The sequence below is a fragment of the Dermacentor albipictus genome, chromosome 6 (assembly GCF_038994185.2).
Source record: "Dermacentor albipictus isolate Rhodes 1998 colony chromosome 6, USDA_Dalb.pri_finalv2, whole genome shotgun sequence".
Classification (NCBI taxonomy): Eukaryota; Metazoa; Arthropoda; class Arachnida; order Ixodida; family Ixodidae; genus Dermacentor; species Dermacentor albipictus.
The window spans coordinates 43,636,808-43,659,876 of NC_091826.1; the positions used below are offsets into that span (position 1 = coordinate 43,636,808).

The window sequence follows — 23,069 nt, forward strand, 5'->3', positions numbered from 1 at the left end:
TGTGTGCCGCGGCTGGTACTGCTGCTGCCTCCGAGGCACCGGCTGCTCCAGTTCGCGGAGAAGTGCGCTTTGGAGTTTACATTTCACTTTGGCTCTTTTCCGAACTGGAATTTCTAGGGCCCGATACCGGGAAAGCTTTGCATTTGGAGGCCGCTCAAGTTCGTTCTACGATCCACGTTTTGTTTTTGCTTCTTTTTTTTTTATTCGTACCCCAGGCCACAATGATTGAAGGGAACGTGATTGAGAGAGGAGGAAGTTTCGCAGCGAAGATACGTATCCGCGTAATGGAAGCCTTTGCATCTTGTGGGATACGAAGCGCACAAAGAAGAAAATCTCAAGCTTAGAAAACATTAGCTATGTAAAGGATTCCATGCGCGCGACGTTTTGTCGAACTCAATACTACAGAGGAGATGAAGACCAGCCTGCCCATTGTGTGGTATTGACAACCTGCCGCTGCATCGGGCCGCATTTGCTGTGTATTTGTATTATACTATATTAAATGCACTGGGGCATCTAGAGGAGGGCCTTGGGGCCCTCCCTCCCCTTCTTCCCCGAGAATACAGGCACTACAGCGCTTACAGTACTAAGCATACATCCTATGCCCGCCCTCCCCTTTTCTTTTCTGCATAATTTGATCAGGACGCCCCATGGTGCCAGTTCTGGATCCGCTCCTAATTGGGTAGCAGTACATCTGCGGTTGAAATTCTTAGGGTAATGCATATTTATTAGCGTGCGCATGTTTGTGTTTTCAGTATAGTTTTGAATGTCGCTCTGTGCACCATTCCTCCCCCTTAACTGGCATCCAAGGTCGAAGTTTCAAATGTTATATGAAGAAGTCAAGTAAGTTGTGTCCGTCAGAAATGATTGAAAGCACTCATCACTCGATAGTGAATTCTTTTCAATTTTCTTGGTCAGTGATTGACCAATTGTGCAGAAAAAGTGGGCAGCGAGAATGAGGCAGGCTGTGATATCGCAAAATTTGTTGGGCGTCTCAGCTTTTCAAGTATTCTGATCAGCTAGTCCCGCGAAGGCTGTAATTACCCTTGCACTTCTTTCTAAAGCACATGCTACAGCCTGGTAGCAATACCTCTCACATAAGGAAAGTAAAAAAAAAGTTCACCGATGATCACGAAACTCTCTAATACAAAATTTGAGCGGAGGTCTTTACGCGTTTACATTTCGCGATCTATTGAGGCGTTGCCCCGGTCATCACACCGACTGGCAGAGCCGCGACGCGCTGTGCTATATATAGACCGGCCAGGAAATTGCCGCTTTCCGGCAAGTACAGCTTATGTAACCGTAATCTTTACCACGAAAGCCTTGCGTCGAAAGCTATGGGCGAAGGAAAGCTTTCTGATTCTTTATTTTCTTTCCCTCGGACGCCCGGCGCCACCGCTGCCGCGGATGCATGCATGCATGCATGCATGCATGATTGATTGATTGATTGATTGATTGATTGATTGATTGATTGATTGATTGATTGATTGATTGATTGATTGATTGACGGACGGACGGACGGACGGACGGACGGATGGATGGATGGATGCTATGAGCGTCCCCTTTGAAACAGGGTGGTGGGTAGGGCCACCAAACTCTTGTTCTTATTTTGCCTAATGTCCTACCTATATTTTGAGAAAGCGTACAAACATAAACGAATTCCAGTATCAAACTTTTTCAACCATTACTGGGAAATCTGTTTTTATACGCGTCCGTTGTTTCTGGTCTTCCTTATATTCCTGCCACCAATCTTCCAGTCGCCTCTCAGTAAACTTTGTTGCGGACATGTTTACTTTCCCCCTGCTATCCCTGAACTCAAGGGCTTAAAGGTGGCCAGATGATCCCAAACCGGCAGCTGGGTAGATATTTTCGCAATTTAAGAAAGCATGTTCCGTCGTTTCTCTAGCTAGCTTAATTTACCGCACCAAGCACCTGCTTCTTCATTCATTATGTACCTCGCTTTATAACTACGTGTTCTAAGGCATTCTGATCTCGCTTCGAGAATTAAAGAGCTTCCCCTTTAGTTGTCATAAAGTGTTTTTTTTTTTTCCTGATTTCATCTTTTTCCTCTGAGGCAGTTACTCATAACAACTTTCTTTTCCATTGCCGCCACCCATGAGATTGTCTCAGCCTCTGTCACTTTGCGTTTAGCGTTCTTTGTTGCCACGTCGCTGATCATAACGTCGGTTTTGTATCCATAGGCGCCCTATGGATACAACCGTCGTCCCGACATGGATCATGGCCGATTTCAGCCCTATCGTGAGCCACCCCAAACCACCGGAGATGACGCTCCCTCCATGCCGTATCATCGTTCCCCATCCCCACGTGGTCACCAGTCCCGATCGCCGTTGTCTCGTCGCCAATCATCTCGCTCTCCCCGATTCCGCATTCCTACGTCGCCGATTGAACGACTTCTTCGGGAAAACTAGGCGACACAGCTCCCATAGGTGATACTGCATCGACGACTCTCCTGCCAAATCCTCTAACCACACTGCAGACAAGAAGGAACCTGATAAACGTTAAACTGGATGACGCACATGTCGTTGCTCTAGTGGATACTGGGGCTCAGACATCAGTGATGAATTCGCAGCTTTGTCGCCGCCTTAAGAAGGCTCTGACACCACCCACAGTACCGTTCATTCGTGTCGCCGAAGGCGGAACGTTTCCCGTGCTAGGGATTTGCTCCACTCGAATAAGGGTTGCTGACCGATCCACAAGCGTACTGCTTGCCGTGCTCGAGAAATGCTCCCGTGAACTCATCCTCGGTATGAATTTTTGGTCTGCCCATTCTGCCCTTACTGACTTTGGAAGCGGCTTGCTTCAGCTAGACCTACCGTGCTACTGTGACGCTCCTACTGTACGCCAACCGCACCTGTGCTCAGTGGATTACCGCTCGTCTACCTCCTCAAGCAGTTATATACGTCAACTTGCACCGATGGCGATTACATCCTGCCCCGATCGTTGACGCCTTATTCACCGAAAACGTCACTCTTCTGCACGCCCATATTCACAGTTCGCCAGATTGCAAGGGATCGTCTTTATGCCTCCCAGCTGTCCCAATAGGCCAGCTACGATCGCCATCACAGAGTCGTTAATTACTCTCCGGGCTCCTTGGTCCTCCTCTGGACGATTTGCGGCCACGTTGGCTTGTCGTCAAAACTTCTTGCCCACTACTCCGAACCTTACAAGGTCCTACGCGAGATCACTGACGTCACGTACGAGATCGCTCCATGGGACAGTCGATCATCTGCTGCGTCCGCCTCTGATATTGTGCGCGTCTCCCCACTTAAGCCTAATGTTGCCGGACACGATCCTACTGCTCCTTAAGCGCCGAGATGGCGCTCTCACCGCAGGGGGTTATGCACTATTTCCGCGCACTGAAGTACAAATCCTGCGGAGCATGGAAGAATGCGCCGGAAAAAGTTTGAAGACGACGATCAGAGTAGTGCTCGTGTTGTTGTTCTGTCATCTAGCTTGCAGCCGTGTCTCTCCGTATATATTTTGTAAATACACTTTCCTATCCGTTTTGGCTACTCTCAACCCCGTGGCACTATTTATATTCGCTTAATACGATGCGTGAACAACGACGGAGGCCGAGGGCATCCTTGCTTCGGTCCCCGGTGCGAATTTGCACAAGCTGTTTGCATTTCCGGTCTTCCCATGCAATTTGTATTAGGTTGTCTCCGTATATGTCTCTCAACAACTCCAATAAATATCCGTCAATGACCTCGTGCTTGAGACAGTCCTACAGCGATTCCCTGTAGGCTGATTTAGGCTCCATCAATATCTAAAATTGCTAGCTATAAAACTTTATACGGAGCTACTGAAATTTACAAGCGCTGAGTTAGTACCAAGGCATGATTTGCATAGTATGAACGCGTTCGGCAGTTCCCCCAGTATATTGTCGTTCTTCACCCACTTTGACAACTCCAGTTTTATGGCTCGCATTACCATTTTATACAGCACTGATGTTATTATATGTAGTCAATACGGGCTCAGTCAATACGGGCTCGCCTAGCTTATCCTTCTCCCATTTCCCTTTTGTAGATAGAGCTCACCCTGCTTTAACACCACCCAATCCGAATTTAATTTGTTTTGATAACTGGCTCTACAGCACTAGTCAGCTCTGCCTTGCTTTTCTGACAGTTATTTGATCGGCTGTTCTGGGATCTTATGTTGTTTTACTGCCGGGTTATTACAGATGTTTTATTCTGCTTTCTTTACGTAAGCGATTCCCCCATTGAATTTTCAGCCCTCAGCCTCCTCTGTTGCTGGATCTGGTTGAGTTGGGACTACGCTTTCTTTCTCGTCAAAGTTATCACCAATAGCGTCGCTCAAGTACCGAAGCGAGAGCCGTTTCCTTCGAAGATGTCACCATCTTCGTCCTTTATAATAAACGATTGGGAGTTTTATGTCCTGCTCGTAGTTCTCTTACCGACTTCAAGAGTTCTTGTTGCGTGCTTGTCTTTCGCGAATGTCATGCACATAGCATTCGCTTGCACGATAAGATTTTTTTTTTTGCAGAAGTTTGCTCGCCAATGTTTTCTTTGCTCGGTTCATATTCCTCCAAGCGTTACCGTTTATTGAAATGCCAGCTTTGAGGCTTCTCTTTAGGCCCTTGACACCTGCTCACGCTCTTCTATTGCTTGGTTTATTTTCATTCATTCGTTCATTCATTCAGTTCAAAGTGGCTGTAAAGGACAAAGGAAGGGGCCGCGAGGGGGGGGGGGCTATATAAGATCAGGTAATACATAAGTACAAAACAATTCGCAAGTAACGTAATAGATCAGAATGCACGGGGACATGAACAAGAGATTACAACTACTGTAAGCAGCGGACACAGGAAAACACATATATACAAAGATCATGCTTAATAAAGCTATACAACTTGCGCAAATAAGATGCACTAAATGCTAGAAATGCATCACGAGCTACAGTAGGCGTTGCTAAGGAGCTCATGGAATTTAAGGGGGCCAGTAACAGTGTCTGTCCGGCGACAGACCATTCCCATCAATTAATTATAGCTTTAGGTACGAGGAACTGGGCGAAATGGCATGTGTGACACGAGAAGTGCTTTATCTCGCAGGAATCAACATGTCAAGGGAAGATTACAGAAGGGTTTTCAAAGAAGTCTTCACGAAGCAAGTTGCGACAGTGAAGCTTATGGAAAAATCGAGAGCCGCGTGATTTTCCAGCAACGTGCAAGATTCCCCAGTTCAACACGTTTAACTTTATTTTTGTACCGTTGCACATGAGTGTTCAGGGATAAGAAAAATAAATTAGTCGGTCAACGTTGTTTTGTTTTTTCAGGGATTCAATGTCATCAACTAGATTTGCATAATGAGGGTCCCAAATACCTGGCCGACGCGCATATTTAACTTTTGGGCGGATTGGGGTGACATATGCTAGTCTGCGCAAGTGCGAACAAGCATGTTTCGCGTTTCGTTTCAGCAAGGCAAGCGGACGGTCCGGTGAAGCTAGAGTGTGCTCGATGGGCGTTTCCCTGCTAAACTTCAGCTTAAATGAACACCGTGATATTTGAAAATGCGCATGCTCTATTATCTTCTTGTTAATCGTCTAATTATTTGGGGGATTTGGCTCGGACGGTTAGGGGAAGAGTCAAATTTACTCTTTGAAAGATTAAGCAGCATCAGCCATGTTGAGCTCTACTCGCTAATTACGTCAAGGTCAGAATGAAGAACAGCCCAGTCAGCGTCACATAAAATTTTACGGTATGTTGCGAAGTCGCCCGCACAAATCAGGATGACTTTTGCAACTTTCTACTCATGGGGATGGTAACCACGCGTTAGAGATCATTGAGGAAGCACTGACATAGCGGGGGAAATGCTCGACGATAGATTTCTTAGTGTGATGTTGTTGAATGCACGAGTATCAAAAGTGAATTGTATGTTCAGTTTGTTGATGAGAGTAAAAATACCACCCTCACTAATAAATATTTCTAGCCTAGAAATCTCAGTTAACGTGTCAACCTTTCGGCATAGCCGCAGTATCCCCTAAAGTACGTACTAATGAGAAAGTATAATGAAACATTCTGTGCACAAGCAGACTCGGTAAGTACAGCAACAGTGTTATAAGTGAGTAGGATTTCAGGTTCATTACAGGGTTGACTGCACACCAGAAACACCGAGGGCTTTCAGGCCAGTACGGAAGACAAGGTATTTTCGTGGAAATTACAGCGAGAGGATTTGTGAAAAGGTTGGTAATCTTCGTGGCATTGTGTGTATCGATCCTAGAAAGCTCTAGGTTTGTTTTTAACTGCTTACGTGTAAAGCAACTTTCTCGTTATTAAGATGACGAAGACGCTGCTTAAACCAGGGCGATCTGTCGTCATATATTATATTGGTAACGGGAGCTAACTCGTCAGTTTAGTAAGCATGTTTTCATAGTGGTTTTAACTTGGACTGAGCGAGACTGCGAACTTCTAAGAAATTGATCTGAAAATAGGGAAAGTTCAGAGTTAATTCTGCCGAAGTTAGCGCTCTTGTAGCATCTTACGGCGTTTCCTTATCTTTTTTTTTCTAGTGAGTCTGAGTAACGCGGGGCCAGTAATACCGTGATCAGAAGGCCCATCTAAGTGAAGTATATCTCAGAAAATATCAGAATCATTCGTGAGAATCAAATCCGGAACATTAGCTTAATCGGTTCATGAACTAGTGCGATGAATAATTAGTCGTGTGAGAGAAATGTCAAGACAACCCATAATCAATCCCCGTGATTCAGTATGAGTGAAACTGACAGATCATGTCGACCAAATTATGCTAGGACAATTAGAATCACAACGTACAATCAGAGTGGATTTGCAGCAATTATCCGTTACGTCAGTAGGGACACGGTGAAATTCATCCGCAAAAGAATCTGACATATCGGGATGGCGATATAGAACGCTTACTATGATGGCATATCAAAGCTGCTATGCGTTGAGAGAAACAAACATGGAGGAAAGATAGTGCAACGCCGCCGCCTCAAAGGTGCTCTCGCAGTAAATAAGAAAATCAGGACTACTGGGATGAAGCCATCTTTCTGTTAATGCAACAAATGACGCAGGTGAGGAATGAATGAGTCATGACAGCGCGACATTCAATTGGCAGAACACTTGTCATATTCCTGTAAAAGCAAAGCACCATAGCTATCAGAAGAAGGGTCACGTGACAGTCAAGGTGTACAGGTGGTCCCAAAGATATGGGTTAGAAGCAACATGTCATTCTGCCATCACACGCGAAAACTTCTTCGCTTAATCCGCGTTGGTGCCTCATATGTGTAGGTCATTATCGAAAAGCAGTTTCTTTTTAAAAAAAGACGAACACGTTCTTTACCTTTTTACAAAAGCACGTTCATGCTATTTACAAAAGTGCCACGGTTTTATTATCTTCTCGCGTACAGGTTCAGAAAAGTTGCGCGATACGCTGAAAGGGCTGTTCTATAGTTTAAAACTTCGGGTTAACACCGATTCGACTTCTTTCTTGATTTTAAATCATTTAACTATGATAGGCCACTTTCTACTAGACAGAACAACCCGTACGATAGCAGCGTAACACAGACCAATTTCCTCTTTGCAAACGTCGACGCTACCATTGGAAACAGTCATCGATGAAACTCTAGATTATAAATTTTCCATTTGGTTTCATATTTTAGAAATACTTTCATGGTATTTTTGAAAATTCCTTGGTGAAGAAAAGGGTTGACCTTTGATCTTAAGGCCCTGTACACTTTTTTAATAGCAAGTCAGCATCATCTTTTAGGGTCATATAAATGTTAAAATCTTGTTTACTGCTTCGATGTCACCGGTCTCGCTTTCTCAAGGCGTTGTACAGCGTCGAACACGAAACCAAGCTTCTCTTCCTGCGCCTTAGTCATTGGTCCAGGGTTCAATTCAACACCGCCGCCGAGCACCAACATACGCCAAAACGTACACTGCGGCTGAGCGTGCATGCTTGAAAAAGAAAATCATTTGGTCGCGACATATCTGCCATGCTGGCATAATTACTACCGTAATAGGAAGCTTTACGGTAACTAACCTGTAAGTACATGGAGGGTCACTTTGGCTGTCCGAATGCGATGTAGTGGCGCGAACTTTCGATGAAATGGGCGCTTTTTTTTCTGGAATCTGGTCACCAAAACAAAAGCAAATGGCGCGAACTGGCGGCGGTGCTTCCAAGAGACAATCTTTGTCCTGATTCAACGATGGCGCATCAAAGCTGGGAGAACCGTTCATCCACCAACCGTTCGGTAGAGGGCCTGTCAGCCCTGGCGACGCACTGGTCGTGAACAGGCTTAGAAGAGCCAGCTGCGCCGCACATGTAGGCACATGACGGGTAGGTTTGGCTGCGCAAATGCAATGACGTGGCCCCGATGTCATGGCCCGGTGTTCCACCACTTGCGCACGTTTCTCTTTCCGCAACCAACAGCGTTTTAGCCAAGCCTTTATTATCTCCAGCTGCATCACGTCTGCCAGTCCTCTGTAGCAGAACGCTGCAGCAGGAAAGGTCTTCATTATCTCCTCGAATCTTTTGCGATCCCTGCTATTTGCTTTTCATTTACTCTTACGTATCCTGCCCTTGTTACTTCTAAGCCACACTGCCATCTTCTGCGACTCCAAGGCGGCGCTGCTCTGCCTGCAGAGCCCTGACAGGGCTAGCCTTGGGGTTGCGCGTCTCTCTTCAAGACTGACGGCCCTTCAGGACGCAGGATGCTCACTATCCCTGCATTGGCTACCAGCACACATGGACTGGACGGCAGGCCGCCGACAACGTCTTGGGTAAGCCACCTCGCCAGCCTGTGCCTCCTGCGGTGAACTAGAGACTCTGGAGCACCTCCTGCTGGCCTGCCCTGCTCACCTGCAGCACCGCGGCCGACTTCTGTAGGACTTTCACAGCCTGGGGCTCCCATGTTCACGACAGGAAGATATCCTCTTCCCCCGTCGTAATCAGCTACCAGCCTTCCTAAGTGTCGTCGAGTACTTCGACCCGTCGGGGCTCTCGGCGAGACTATAGGACATTTCTACAAAGACGGATGGCCTAACGGCCATCCCACCACCTCGGGCTTCCTGATCCGCCACAACTTCGCTTCTGCTGGGCCACCTCCTATACGGTCTATCACCAGCCTACTGCTCCCGTCGAGCCCACTGGGCCCTCCCAGCCGGGCTGCTCTGATGCTGCTAGGACGACCCTCTACCTTTCTCCCTCCTACCCTCTCTCTCCTTTAGTCCATCCTCCCCCACACTGCTGGCACTGAGCCGTGCTCCCACATGGATTGCAGAAGGTAGTGCTAGCCTTTCCTGCTTTCCCCACAAGAACCACTTTTGTCTGTCTATGTTGCGTCCGTATTACTTCCAATGTTTAAAAAAAGTTATGGGGTTTGCGGGCCAAAACCACTTTCTCATTATGAGGCACGCTGAAGTGGGGGACTCGGGAAATTTCGACCCCCTGGGGTTCTTTAACATGCACTTAAATCTAAGTACACGGGTGTTTTCGCATTTCGCCCACATCGAAATGCGGCCACCGTGCCCTGGTTTCGATCCCACGACCCCATGCTCAGCAGCCCAACACCACAGCCACAGAGCAGCCACGGCGGGTCCCAATGTTTAAGGTTTTACTGCTATGATCGCTACACAGGGTATCTTTTCATTGTTCGTATATCGTAATTTCGTCTACTCGTTCGTAATACGTCTTTCAGACTAAGACGTAGGTGGTACATGACTGTACCCCACCCCCCTATCAAGCTCCTAATCCCCGATCCCCTTTCTTCAATTCAATAAAATTGAATTCAATTCAAGTCAATTCAATCAATTCAATTCAATCCCAAATTCAATCCAAAATTCAATCCAAATTCAATCTTCAATTCAATCTCAAAGGCAAGTGATACTTGCCCAAAGGCAAGTATCACTTGCCTTTGGGACAAGTGCCCAGATTCCAGTGTTCTGTCCTCAGGCGAAGAAAATTTTAGAGAGAGATCCGTACTCCCGACTTTGCCGGAATGGCGCATGCTGGAAGCAGTATGCGAATGGATTTCAGGGCCTGGTCATACACGGTTCTGGCTCTTTTTGACCTAATCATGTTCTTAGCTCCTGCTGTTTAGGTTGATTCGTTGTGCGTATGTTTTTGTTGGTATTTAGAGGTTTGTTAGCTGATGTTAATACGGCAAAGCTCTTAAGGGCTACTTTCCCCACTAACCTGTCTGCATTTAGAAAAAAAAAACATCCCGAAGATAGTACAATGTGTGGCCGACCGGCGGCGGAGGTGACGCAGACGTTAAGCCCTCCCCATACGTGGGCCAATCCCGAAGATTGTACAATACCGGGCCGACCCGCGCCGAAGCTAGGGGAAGCACCCTGGCCATCCAGAGTGCCCGCCATCAGGCTGTTAAGGCACGCTTGGCTGTGCCTTCGTGGGACTAGCCGGGTGGCGCGGGGTCTCCCCAGCGTCTTCTCTGCGCCGAAATAAAGTTATTTCACTCACTCACTCACTCACTCACTCACTCACTCACTCACTCACTCACTCACTCACTCACTCACTCAAGCGTTAACCACTCCCCATAGGTAGACCGATCCCTAAAATAGTGAAATGCCTGGCCGACTTACAGCGCAGGTGCAGTTCGCAATCAAGGAGCCCACATACACAGCTTCGCTGGTCAACCTTCTTCAAAGAGGGGAAGGGCACTGAGTTTCTTTTTTTTTGTCATAATTATTAAGTGATATGCGTCATTTGCTCCCCCACATGTAATAATGACCAGTTACGGGCGGTTGAACGCCAGTAAAGATAAAATGGTGGTCATTGCGGTTTGTGTCAAGCCGTGAAAAAAAATCTAAAACAACAAGCTCACAAACTTAAAGACTCTTCAAACCCAATAAAATGTAGTGGCAGCACCTGTGTTCCGAGTACCGTAACACGTTTCGCCCACCGAGGACACGTGTACATGAGTTAAATGAAAGCGAAACCGTGTTCCCTGCGTGTACTTCCTGCTTCGCAAAAGCGTCACGTCCTCTGCTAGCGTATCGCCGCCGATCTGCACGTGTGCTAGACAGATCTCCACGCCCATACTGCCACCGAAGCTCGTTTTTTTTTCTTCTTTCTTCACACCTACCGTCTTTGCCGTAGAGGCGGTCCCTTGTGATGACTGCTACGCAAGAGAGAGGAAAAAAAAGAAACTAGGAAGTGGCAGAGCATCCGTTCCAGTGAAGCTACTACGTGGCTCTCTCACTAATAGTTTAGCATGTAGAATGTTTAGAATGTAAAAAAAAAACTTTCTATTTTGTCTTGAACATATAGATCGCCTGTAGAAGGCCTTTAGAATAATGTCATTGAACTTTTGCCCTCTTGTACCGGCTACACTTGCCTTAAAAAGAAGAAGAGGAAGAAGTATTTTACTGACTGGAAAATGTAGAGAGGTCGGCCGGATAATGAAGCATCTGGCCTGCTACTCTACGCAAGGGAAGGGGAAGAGGGGAAGAAAAAGGGTCACAATGGGGATGATAATGGGAGGAACGAGGTAAAGGACACATTACACAACTGGTATAACAGGCGTGAGTCCAGGCCCGTGTCACCTAGGAAACGTGAAAGAGCACGCATTGCCTCTGTCGTCTGCCAACTCTGTGGCCATGCGCCTAGCAAGAGGTCCTCCGACAGTGGTCCATTGTGTAAATGTCTCAATGTATCTGCCATTGCCAGTCTTTCGCGCGCATACTCAGGGCACACCCCGAGCACATGTTCTATAGTCTCTATAGCGCCACACACTGAACAGTCCGGGGAGTCTGTCCGTCCAATGATGTGCAAATATTTGCGCGTGAAGGCGACGCCTAATCGCAGTCTGTGTATCAGGCATGCATGAGGGCGAGGAATTCCACGCAGAATAGGAAAAAAGAGAAAATGCTGGCTCTCCCGTAATCGAGAGTAGATGTAGGCACGAAATGGCTACACCGGCAAAGCAGATTGGTCGGAGATGACACCAGCCACAATCTTAACATGGTTGTGGCGCGCGTTCGCAACAGCACACCCCACCACACCACGCCGCACCACGCCATACTGTGCACTGGTCCATATGGACACAATAGTTTTCTCTCACAGACACAGAACCTGATTGCAAGTCTCGTTTCGGTCAAACAGTCATCCACGGTGCGCCGGACGCTACCAGCTTGGACGTTGCCGTTGCGCCGGACGCGCCGCGGAACTCACGGACCGCTGGCGTTCAAAAAAGCACAGGCAACTCTGTCCTTTTTTTTTATTGCGATAAAGACTTGCCCTTAAGGCATAATTCTTGGAGCGTATATGTGTATTATATGTGTGCTGTGAGGCCTGTGTTGTGTATGAATTGAAGCAGTGTTTTGTGGAATCTGTTGTCATGTATCCAGCGGTCATAGCTGGTTGTCACACTGTAGCGGAGGCCGGCTTGCAGTAGGAGACGCGAGCGTTCCAATTGTAAACCCGTACATGTCCATATTAGGTGGTATGCATCTGCTTCCACCACAGGAAGGGAGCAGTATGGACACGTAACTCTGTCTCAACGCCAAAATATGACAATCAAGCATATAATGGCTTGTATCTACCTTTTAAGAGTTGTTATTGGAAATAAGAGAAAGCTTCAGCGTACAAGAGACAGCTTGAGTGACATTGTGAACAAACATTTGAAAGAACTCGGAAGAAATGTTTTTTTGTAATTTGTTTGGGAAGTAACTAGCGTATCTAATGCGGCCTTGACGGGTTGCGCGGACAATGTCGTTTTGTTCTCGCAACTTGCCCGGATGTTCTCCTTTGAGTGCCCGGATAACGACTCTGGTGACTGATAACGGCTCAAGGTGACTTGATGGTCCCCGACAACGGGAGCTAAAATGATTTAATGCTTAGAAACCTCACAAAGTAGTCTACGGACATAATAGGCTCGAAAACAATACGGTGCCGATGATCTTGTGTATAGGCAGCGCATAAATGTTACGACAGGCAGACGAACGACGCAAAGAAGTACACCGGACAGAATCTAGAAACTACACGAATTATCCTCAGAGCTGAGGCTGATTGGAACATGACGACGACGATGCATTGAAACTCAAAACAGGTTCACCGTAAAAAAAAAGCTATAAACGAAAAAAAATGGATGCAACTGCTGGACATTGTTTTTCCTGTATGGAAAACTAAACGACGTGGCGATATTGCAACCAAATAAATAAAGAGAAACGAGAAGCACAACGCTTGTATGTTCAAATTGCTCATTGCGCACAACCAGACAGTCTTCAAAGAACTGTACCTAAGGATGTGACTGGCCCAGTCCACAACCTCCTGAAAATAACGCTAAAACGCAGAAGACAGAAGACATTTAAAAAACATTGCGAGACTCGCGAAAACCTCTCGTCACCCCACGTTTCACACCAGGTGGAGCTAGTTAATCTCAAATACAGTAACTTGCTCCTCTGAGATGGGCAATATAACGTCGCATTGAAGTTTCTATACTTTGTGCATAGATCACACGTCATTAGTGTTTCTTTAATGCAATTATTAATCGAACCGACAACCGGCCAGAACCACAGAACCGAAATACCATGATTTATAGTGATGGAATCGAGCATGCTGTTCGCAATTTAAATAGAAATTATAATTTCACATTGGTCCAAAAAGCGGCAGGAAGCCCGTTTTGTCTGTATTAATTACGACTTTACTTCTAGTATTACTGCACTTAAGGATAGCTCGGGGTGAGAATTATTAAGCACACGCAGACAAAACATGAGATTAGAAATGCTTCTATTTAATTTATTTCGGTATGGTTAAGGTAGACAAAGAAACTTACCTTTTACCTCCTGATTTCTTATATCACAGACGTGACCACTCTTTTCAAATTAAGAGAAATTATTTGTAGAACGAAGGTCTTCGAGCACTCGTTTTTGTCCACACACACTATCACAGTCGTGTCGGCTACCGCAGGGATTCTCGCACTGAAGCATCGTTCAGAGCATTTTTGCTGAATTTATAGCGGCGTGAACATTTCTATTGTTGTGTATTGTTTCTTTGATGACTTATGTATTTTATCGAGTTTATGTGACACTGCGTATTCCCAACTACAATAACGCCTGCGGGCGCTGCACGTACTTCAAATAAATAAATAAATAAATAAATAAAGCGGTAAGTGGTAGGAATTGGCAGTAAAGCCTCGGTACTTCGAGTATATATATACATATATATATATATATATATATATATATATATATATATATATATATATATATATATATATATATATATATATATATGCGTCTGTGTGTGTGTTTTCCATCCTGTTAACACCAGAATGGAAAACCAACAAGCTTAAACTGCTATTCCAGCGACATATATATACTAAGCAAGCCTAACTTGCTTAGTAGTGCAATGTTGAACAGTAACCATGCGGCACCGAATACCAGCTGACTTGTGGGGGTGTGTGTGCGTATATATATATATATATATATATATATATATATATATATATATATATATATATATATATATATATACACAAGAAAAGATAGATATATGTATATACACACACACCCTGCGCAAGTCAGCTGTTATTCGGTGCCGCATGACTACTGTTCAACATTGCACTACTAAGCAAGTTCGGCTTGCTTAGTATATATATGTCGCTGGCATAGCAGCTTAGGCTTGTTGGTTTTCCATCCTGGTATATATATATCATACACACACCCTGCGCAAGTCAGCTGTTATTCGGTGCCGCATGGTTACTGTTCAACATTGCACTACTAAGCAAGTTAGGCTATTGGGCTTTATTTTACGCGTATTAGAAAGTTGAACAAACAAAAAGTGCACGCCAACAATTGGCGCTGCCTTTATGGCAACGAGTGGAGAGGCAAAGCCGTTCAGCGCCCGACGGCCCACTATATGGAGCTGTTGTACTCGCACGAGCTTGCCAATTAGTTCCCCGAGTTCTGCTGTCGCTGCTATATACAAAATGCCGTCGACGGAATTCGGCCGCGAATGGGCGCACAGCCCAGCAATAGTAGCTCTACTGGAGTAGCCTAACACTCAGGGTGGTCTAATTGGCAAAAACAACAAATAGCCTGGCGCGCGCTGCCAGCACAAAGCATGGCCTTCCAGCTTGGTTTCTGTTACTTATAGAGGAGTCGTCGTTTGGTTGTACATTTGGACGCCACCTACTATTGTAAATGTAATTCGGCATTTCGGAAAACCAACCTTACGAACACCGGCTTCATGAAAAAAACATTTATTTCTTACAGCTAGGGCAGCACTTGTCGTCTGCTTCACACCAATGTCGGCGTATATAAACGCTATTTGCGTTGGCCTATATCTGTTTTCAGCATGTTTATTGAGCACGAGTTCATCCTCACTCCAGGTCAGAAAATTCTTACAAAATAAAAAAGTTCCACGGCCTTTTCCGTGTTACCACTGTATGATTGGCCACTCCGACCGGTAAGCTTTCCGTTGCACTAACGATACGGGAACCAATCAAATTGGTTGGCCGTCCCTTCGGCATTTCCTTCCAGACGGCACTTTGTCCGGAGACAAAGTTCTCACCTCACTAATCTTTCCCTGCTTCCCAATACGTGCATCCTCCGACCTGCCCCTCGTTTCGCTTCTTGAAACTTTATCCTCGACCTCCTGGACACTCTGGTGGGTCAGCCCTACTTAACGCGTGCGCTATATATAAGCCGAACTATAACGCCGATAAAAATCTCCAGACGACACTGTAGTGCACGTACACGGAGGCGGAACTATTAATCGACGTCGAGATTGGGTGCCAGCTCTTTGTGGTTTAGGCGGTTTTTTTCGATCCCCATTTCTTGGAGGCTTAGAGCTATTTAGGATGGCGGAGGCGGGGGTGGTAGAGGCGCATGCGCGAGTGAGGCTGGGCCGAAATCACGTAGGACAAAGTTCGGCGCGACATGGTTTGCGGGATGCCGAACTTTGCCGGTCTTGTCATTCGTGGGGAAGAGCAGGGGAGGCGGTTCCAACATCTTTATAGCGGTCTCATGCCGGGCCGTAAAGAAAGGTCGCTTTTACACAACGGTGCCGCGCGAGTGTCCCGAATACGCGGGTGATTTATGGCATGTCGTCCTAAGGCGCAGTAATTTCGTGGAGGTCGTCGCAGAATAAACGTTCGAAAAGAGAGCACTTGTGAGATAAGAAAAAATTTTTTTCACTACGTTTTTTTTTGCAAGACTGAGCGAGGAACTCGATATACTAAATGGCTCTCAAAACTGTTTACGGATATAAAGCTGGCTGCTTATCAACCGGACTACATGCAAGTTTCTTGAATGTTTTCTTCATGAAGGCGAGCTTCATCTACAGTTTGACTCAGCGTCGCTTATTTTCTTGTGGTGGCCGGCAGGCAAGTGGGTTTTAGCCTTGCGGTTGAGGCTGGCAAATGATGGGCCTGTAATTGAGGCACGTGACCTAGCCTGCTACAGTAGAGTGCTGATGAAGTAAAAACGAGAGGAACAGGAGAAAACTTTCTTGCATGCTGAAACGGGCCCTGGTAGGGTACTCAGGTGTCGTAAGCACTTTTTTCTGTAGACTACCAAGAATATATCTGCTCACGTGGTTATATAGAGTGCCCCAGCTAACCTTAGCCGAGCTGCTCAACGAAAAAATAAAAGGTTAGACTGTCGACACGTACGGTGTGTTCTGTCATTAGACCTCTGTTGACCGAAAACCGTAGGCAATATAATTATGTAATGCACCGTGTATTTTTATTTTATTTTAATATATGTCTGCCTTAAGCAGCCTGTATTAACGCCGTTTCCTGGGGCATACAGTACGGAGGGCATCTTAGCTAAACATTTAAAAAAAAATTATGAGGTTTTACGTGCCAAAACCACTTTCTGATTATGAGGCACACCGTAGTGGAGGGCTCCGGAAATTTCGACCACCTGGGATTCTTTAACGTGCACCCAAATCTAAGTACACGGGTGTTTTCGCATTACGCCCCCATCGAAATGCGGCCGCCGTGGCCGGGATATCTTAGCTAAACTTAGGCAAGCTGTTATACGAAAATAAGGATTCAAGAAGCATGGTGCAAGACAACTTGATGACCTCTGTCTTAAACCGCAGGTCTTATAATTGTATAAGTGTATTTCCTGGTTATACGTGGGTGAGTAGAAATGGTATTTTCCGCGTAATTAGACGCTGCAATACACTGCAACACCTGTTAAGCATCCCGATACAGACGGCAGATCTTCGATTGCCACGTTTCCTTCTTCCCGTCCGAAGAAAGTTTCTTTTCTTTTTTTTCATTCCTACCCACTGCTTTCTTTTCGGTTGTACCGAAGCTAGCACACCTGAACCGAACCATTTCCAGAACATTGTGGACCGAAAAAAGAAAGGCCAACTCGTCTGAGCACCTATTTATTTTATTCCTTAAACGTAATCTTAGGCGTATTGTCGATGTTTTGTCACTACATTCGTGGTCACAGCGAATCTTGCTATTTTCTTTCTTTTTTTCCTTCTCTCTTTCTCTCTTTGTATCTTTCTTTGGCACATATGTCACGCAGCAGTTACCGGCGGCTCCGTATATAGATTGCTATAATTATCGCACTTCGCTTGAGGATGGCGTCCGCGAAACCATTCTCCTTCTTTGAGAGCTCATTTGTAGCATCTAGTGCAACATATAATTCCTTACCCTATATCACGCCGAAATTACGATTTTCTTCTTTTTCTTGAGGCTCCTACGGGAGAGGATTGTGCGTATCCATGCCAGGGCGACCCTCTCCCTCCTGATCCCATCTCTGGAGCCAACGAATTAGAAACCGCTGAAGCAGAATGTCGTTTCATGCCCCTCCTGATAAGTTTATTGTGTCCACCACGTCCGTCCCTTTGTCTTCCGAGACTGTCAAGCTTCAGCGGTTCGGCAAACACGGGAGCATTAGACGGGAAAGAAAGGCACTGGGCCTCTTCCTGGCCGTCTGTATTGTCTCTATTAGAACATTCATTATCCTTTATCGTTCCCAAGTGATTAGGCCACATTCTATTATTTTAGAGCTCTTGGAGGAAAGAACAAACGTGAGCTGGAAATATTACAAATATTAGACGCATTGATGGAACTCTTGCGCCGAAACAATTTAACTGTTAAGAGGGAGTTCTCGCTTCGGTGCACATATGGATGTACATAAACGCCTAAATTTGGTTCTCTCAGGAACCAATGAAGCCTTAATAATGGTGTTTGTGAACATACATGCAAAAGTTGTAGCCTACCAAGTATTACAATTCCGCTCTTGAGTAAGGTTTATCATTTCAATAAATATTAATAAACATTGAAGTTCAATAACGTTCACCAGATTGAGAAATAAGAACTGAGTAATAACGCAAGACATCACCGCAATGAAACTGCATAAGTTAAAATGTCCAAAGAAAAAAAAACTAACAGTAATATGGAATATGGAGTTAATCATAGCTTGCAGAGAAATACAGCTTGATTTTGAGCTGAATCTTAACCAAATCCAGTGATATCATTTCTTATTGTACAGTTACCCCTTTTTTGTATTTCGATACTTCCAGCAGAGTTAAGCGCTGTCGCCAAAACTGAACTACACATGCTTTGTACAGTGCTCGAGCTTTATCAAGGTGTTTCGTTCCGCGTATCGTCCGGATCAGAAATTCAGTACGGTTTAGCACACGCAAAAGTGCCGCTGAAGGCAGTTCACCAAATTAAGCAATCATTCAAACACGTTTTCAATCCCGTCAACCTGAGGCGCTGTCAGCCCGCACTTACGAGATTTTCAGTTTAGCGAGGCTCCGAAGTGCAATAAATTTACCTAAACGAACTCGCCCGTTTCATAGCAACTTGTTCAAATGGTGCCTACGAAGACTGCAGCTGCCAACTATAGAGTAATCATGCGGTGACTACCACAGTAACTAGGGTTGAGCAAAATTCAGTACATTAAATTAATTGCACGGAACTCATCTTTGCGCATCAAAACAGGGAGAAACCTTAACTTTTACTGCGTTCCCTAACTAACCCGGTATTACGCCAAGGTATTCGCTTAAGGCTAGGTGCATATGTGTCACAGTCTTTCTCACGTTACTAGCTGTCCGTTTAGCCTCAAGAACAATTATCAGTGTGTCAACTTGGGCTCTGCAAAAGCGTGAAAAAAAAAACGAATTCAGAATACCTAACGCCGACGTACACAAATTAAGACCTTGCCTGTACAAAACGTAGGACTTCTTGAGGTGTGGCATTGCAATAACTATGTCGCGTTCCGCTGCCCAGTAAGTTCCCCGTGCAGTTGCCAAACATTGGCGAAGATTTCATGAGCAATTCTTTTTCAGTATAGATTCAGTAGACTGCCTCTCATGCTCGTTTCTCTTGAAATGAGGAAAGTGGCCTTGATTGAAGATGAAAGTCTTTCAAAGTCAAAGTCAGTTTAGGTCCAAACGATTAATCACGGGAACAATTTGGCTCCCTTTTTTTTTTTTGTCGCTTTGATTTCTGCTTGCAGCAAAAGGGTAAAAAAACAAAAGGGCAGTTTCGCCAAGACAGCAAGGCAGTGACAGCGACTGAAAAGTTGAAAAGTTGTGCGCTACGCTTGAACCCTCACTTCGGGTCTCCGCTCTCGGATTCATCCACATGGATGTTTCCCCTGCAGTCCAGGAATTTGTATTGGTGACCAAAAAATGCGCAGTTCTATCTGCATCTTCTCGTTATTATCTTTTTGTGTTTGTGGTTTTTAATTCAACAGTACTCATCCTTCATATTAGTATCTCCTTAATTCTTACAGGTAACTGCACTTTTCAACAGTACTTAATCTACAGCAGTCTTGCAAGTTTATTTATGGCTATACCTTGCAATGATCCATCCATTTCCTGGCCGATTCACCATGGTAGATATGAGGCACGAGTTGGATTGATAACAACAGCAACGACTCCTCGAATGGTGTTCAAACTATACGTATACGCAGGTTAGCACCGCACAAATGTTGGTATAGTCCTATACAACAGCGTGCAACACTTGCTTGTTTTACGGGAAAAGGGAGAATGGTGTGGTACCCGCCATAGATATAGTCCCTCCCAAACCTTGCTGATTTTTAACTCCATTTATAATATCCGCGAGAAAGATGTTTCGTATGAACAATAAAATTGCTCACGAAGAATTAAGCATACCTTTAAATAATAACTTGGGGTCATAGCTTAAGAAAGAAGTCATATATAGGTCTTCTTTGCTGCGGCGCGACGTACTGGGTCAATGCGGAGCTGCGGTTGCCCGAATGCTTTCACTCCGATGCCGATAGTTGAAAGAAAAAAAATGGCTGTGGCTTAGGTAAGGTTAAGCCCAGGATGCGAAGCATACTAGCCTTTATTTTAGTTGTTGAACCACTGTTTAGCTTGGTGAACTGCTGTTGCTTGGCTATATTTGGTTCGGCTAGACGAAGAAACAACTCATGCGTTACTCTGCTTCGCCTTGGACGCCCCGCATTGGACGCGGTGAGCGTCGAGCAACGCAGCGTTCGGCGCGCCAACGAAATGTGCGCCTGAGCAAGCGACGCACGCCTGAGCCTTAGAAACAGCTCGTTTCTAAGGCAACACCGCATTCACTAGAGGCGCTTTTGTACCGCTTTGAAGCATCGTACTCGTGGCTCAGTGGTAGCGTCTCCGTCTCACACTCCGGAGACCCTGGTTCGATTCCCACCCAGCCCATCTTGCAAGAGTTGAGCCAAAGCCACTTCTGCTCTGTGGTGACGTCACGGTGTCACGTGGTTTCATGGCGACACCGCCGCGCCTGAGGAGCTGGGTTGAGCCCTCGTAATATGCTTCGCATAAAAGCAGTAGTCTCGCGGGAAAGGCGAGTAATAATAGCCATAGCGAGGTATGAAACAACGACACGAAGTAAGTTTCGTACTTGTACAGGTAGTCCATACGGCAGTAAGTATTCCGTTACAAGCGAAATTAATAAGGGTAGTGTCAGGCGTGCACAGAAAAACACTAACACATCTCCCTTGAATACGGCGAAAACCTTCTCTCACAACGCTGTTGTTATGTACACTGCCGGCAGCTGGTGGTGAACGCATTGCGCTGCCTTCCGCTTGAACGCGCCTTCTAAACTTCTCATTACGCGAACTCCATCATTAGGCACGCATGAAGACAGAGCCTATGAAGCCACCGGCCACCTAGGCTCGCCCTAACTTTGCAGCCGCCGCAGATTACCTCCCAGATAAGGCTGATGGGCAGCGCGTCCTCTCAGCCGCGCGGACAGCTGTACGCAGTCACGGCCGGACTATACGAAAAGACCCGCTCAACAGACCCCAAGCTTTGTGCGTTTGATCGCGCGACTTCCAACACTGAGGGCGCGGGAAGACTGCGCACATCATGTCACCAACGTTCTCGACTCAACCTTGCATACTTCCCTCATACCCACAGGACACGGTGCGTGGGGCTTGATAAGATCTTATCAAACTTGGACTTCATGCGGAACATCACGGGTACGGCCACTCTGACGGGCACAAGGATGGCGAAAATTTGCTTAAATGACCACATAATTGCTATCGCAATAATAAAATAAGATGGCGTGGAGCCGGCGGGACGGTAATCGCATATCCCGGCACCTGCTACACATTTGAGGCCGTGGAGTCTTGAAAGAGACGAAATCGATTGTTCGCGGCAATTTATATGGTCAATGAAGACTACGAACTTGATTTACTTCGTTCAATTCTCTAACCGTTGGCTGTCGCTACCAATACTTCACCTTCCGGGCGAAACTGCGACTTTTTTACGAAATCCGAGTCACCGTCGTTCAGCTGGGCAGTTCGCTGATAGGGTTGAAAAAGTGTGAAAATGTGACGATACTTTCTGTGGCAGTGCAATCACCCCGGCGGCGCGGTTCGACCTTTTCGCCTGGCGTACTCGCGTTTAGCACATCCTCGGCTGACAGCGCCCTCTCTGGGAGCGTTATCGAATCATCTCTCAGTTGTTGCCTGTGTCCAGAAAAAGCTCAAAGGTAGCAGGTGCACGCCTGGAGGCCTACTAAATTGTAACAAAACTAGTTTGTCTGCATAAAGCAGCGGCTGAGGTTAAATGACCAAATGGCTATAAAGTAGCGGATGCTGTAGGTAAGCAGAAAAAGGGGGAGGGGGGGGGCTTCTTATGGCATATTATTTCCAGAAGAAGTATACATAAGCCTGTCGTAACAAATTTCTTATAGTGCTGTGAACATATCCGACTCCTACTTCGCTTTGAAATTTCAGCAACTTCCTTTTTTATAAACAACTGCATTGGTTTAAAATATTATACAGTCATGCGCCACGCGCTAAAATAAATCAATCGGTAAGCTTTCTCCTTATGCGTATCGTCATTGCCAGTCGAAATAATAATTTGTTCTCGCTTAACGCGTAGTGGAAACTTCGTCAACTGTGTAACGCAACCTGAAAGCTCAGACTGCTAGTTATCTTTGGCGTTCGACCAGTGTCATTTGATCATGAACGTATGGTAGCAAAAACGGTGCCGAAGTGCTTGCGACGGCGTGACTGCTGCGTGAAGTAATCCCGCAGCCATCATCACGTGAGGTTGTTCGAGACGTTCTCGACAAAGTTTTGTCACCCTTTGTTTGTCGTTGAGGGCAGGACAAATAGAAAATCACCAAAATTTCTTCGCGGAAGCCACTGTCATGGACGTCCTAGAAGCTGTACTTACAAATGACGGCTATATTCGCGTTTGTGTCGCGCTTTTCAAACTTCATATTGCTTTTTTTTTGGTAGGCGTGAGCGTAATACAGCTTCTACTTGCAAAAGTTCAAGAAAGCGGCAGCGTGGCAGTTTGGGCGAGTTGGTATGTCATTACTTTTTTAGGCTTCTAGAGCAGCTCAGAACTAGCAAAAACAAATGTGGAGTAATGAAAACGAACCCTGTTCTCCATTCTTTTTCATTACACTTTCCACCTACCGTTTTGCTCGTTCTGAGCTGCGCTACAAGCAAAAAAAAATGCAAGAAAGCACCTTATGATAAATGAAAACAATATGGTATGCTCGTTCGTTTATCGTGCACGTAGTTTTTTGCGGCAGGCAGTCAACTTGGCAATGAAGGTAGTAGTGACGCTTACCTTCAGCAAAGCGATAGAAGCTGCGCAGAAAAA

General features: G+C 45.8%; 2 protein-coding genes across 4 annotated transcripts in view; both read right to left on the reverse strand.

Moving 5' to 3' along the window:
• LOC135895752 (adhesion G protein-coupled receptor E1-like) overlaps positions 1 to 8,297 on the reverse strand; it is a 513,515-nt gene extending 505,218 nt beyond the window's left edge. The window contains exon 1 of the mRNA XM_065423909.1: positions 8,034 to 8,297. The gene's annotated coding sequence lies outside the window, so the exon portion shown is untranslated. The remainder of the gene's footprint in view (positions 1 to 8,033) is intronic.
• Positions 1 to 23,069, reverse strand: part of LOC135895753 (uncharacterized) — a 169,452-nt gene that overhangs the window by 144,166 nt on the left and 2,217 nt on the right. The window contains exon 1 of one of the 3 annotated variants that reach the window (XM_070540408.1): positions 7,787 to 7,891. The exons of the other annotated variants lie outside the window; for them this stretch is intronic. The gene's annotated coding sequence lies outside the window, so the exon portion shown is untranslated. Of the gene's footprint in view, positions 1 to 7,786; positions 7,892 to 23,069 lie in introns of those variants that run through there. 3 annotated transcript variants of the gene reach the window in all.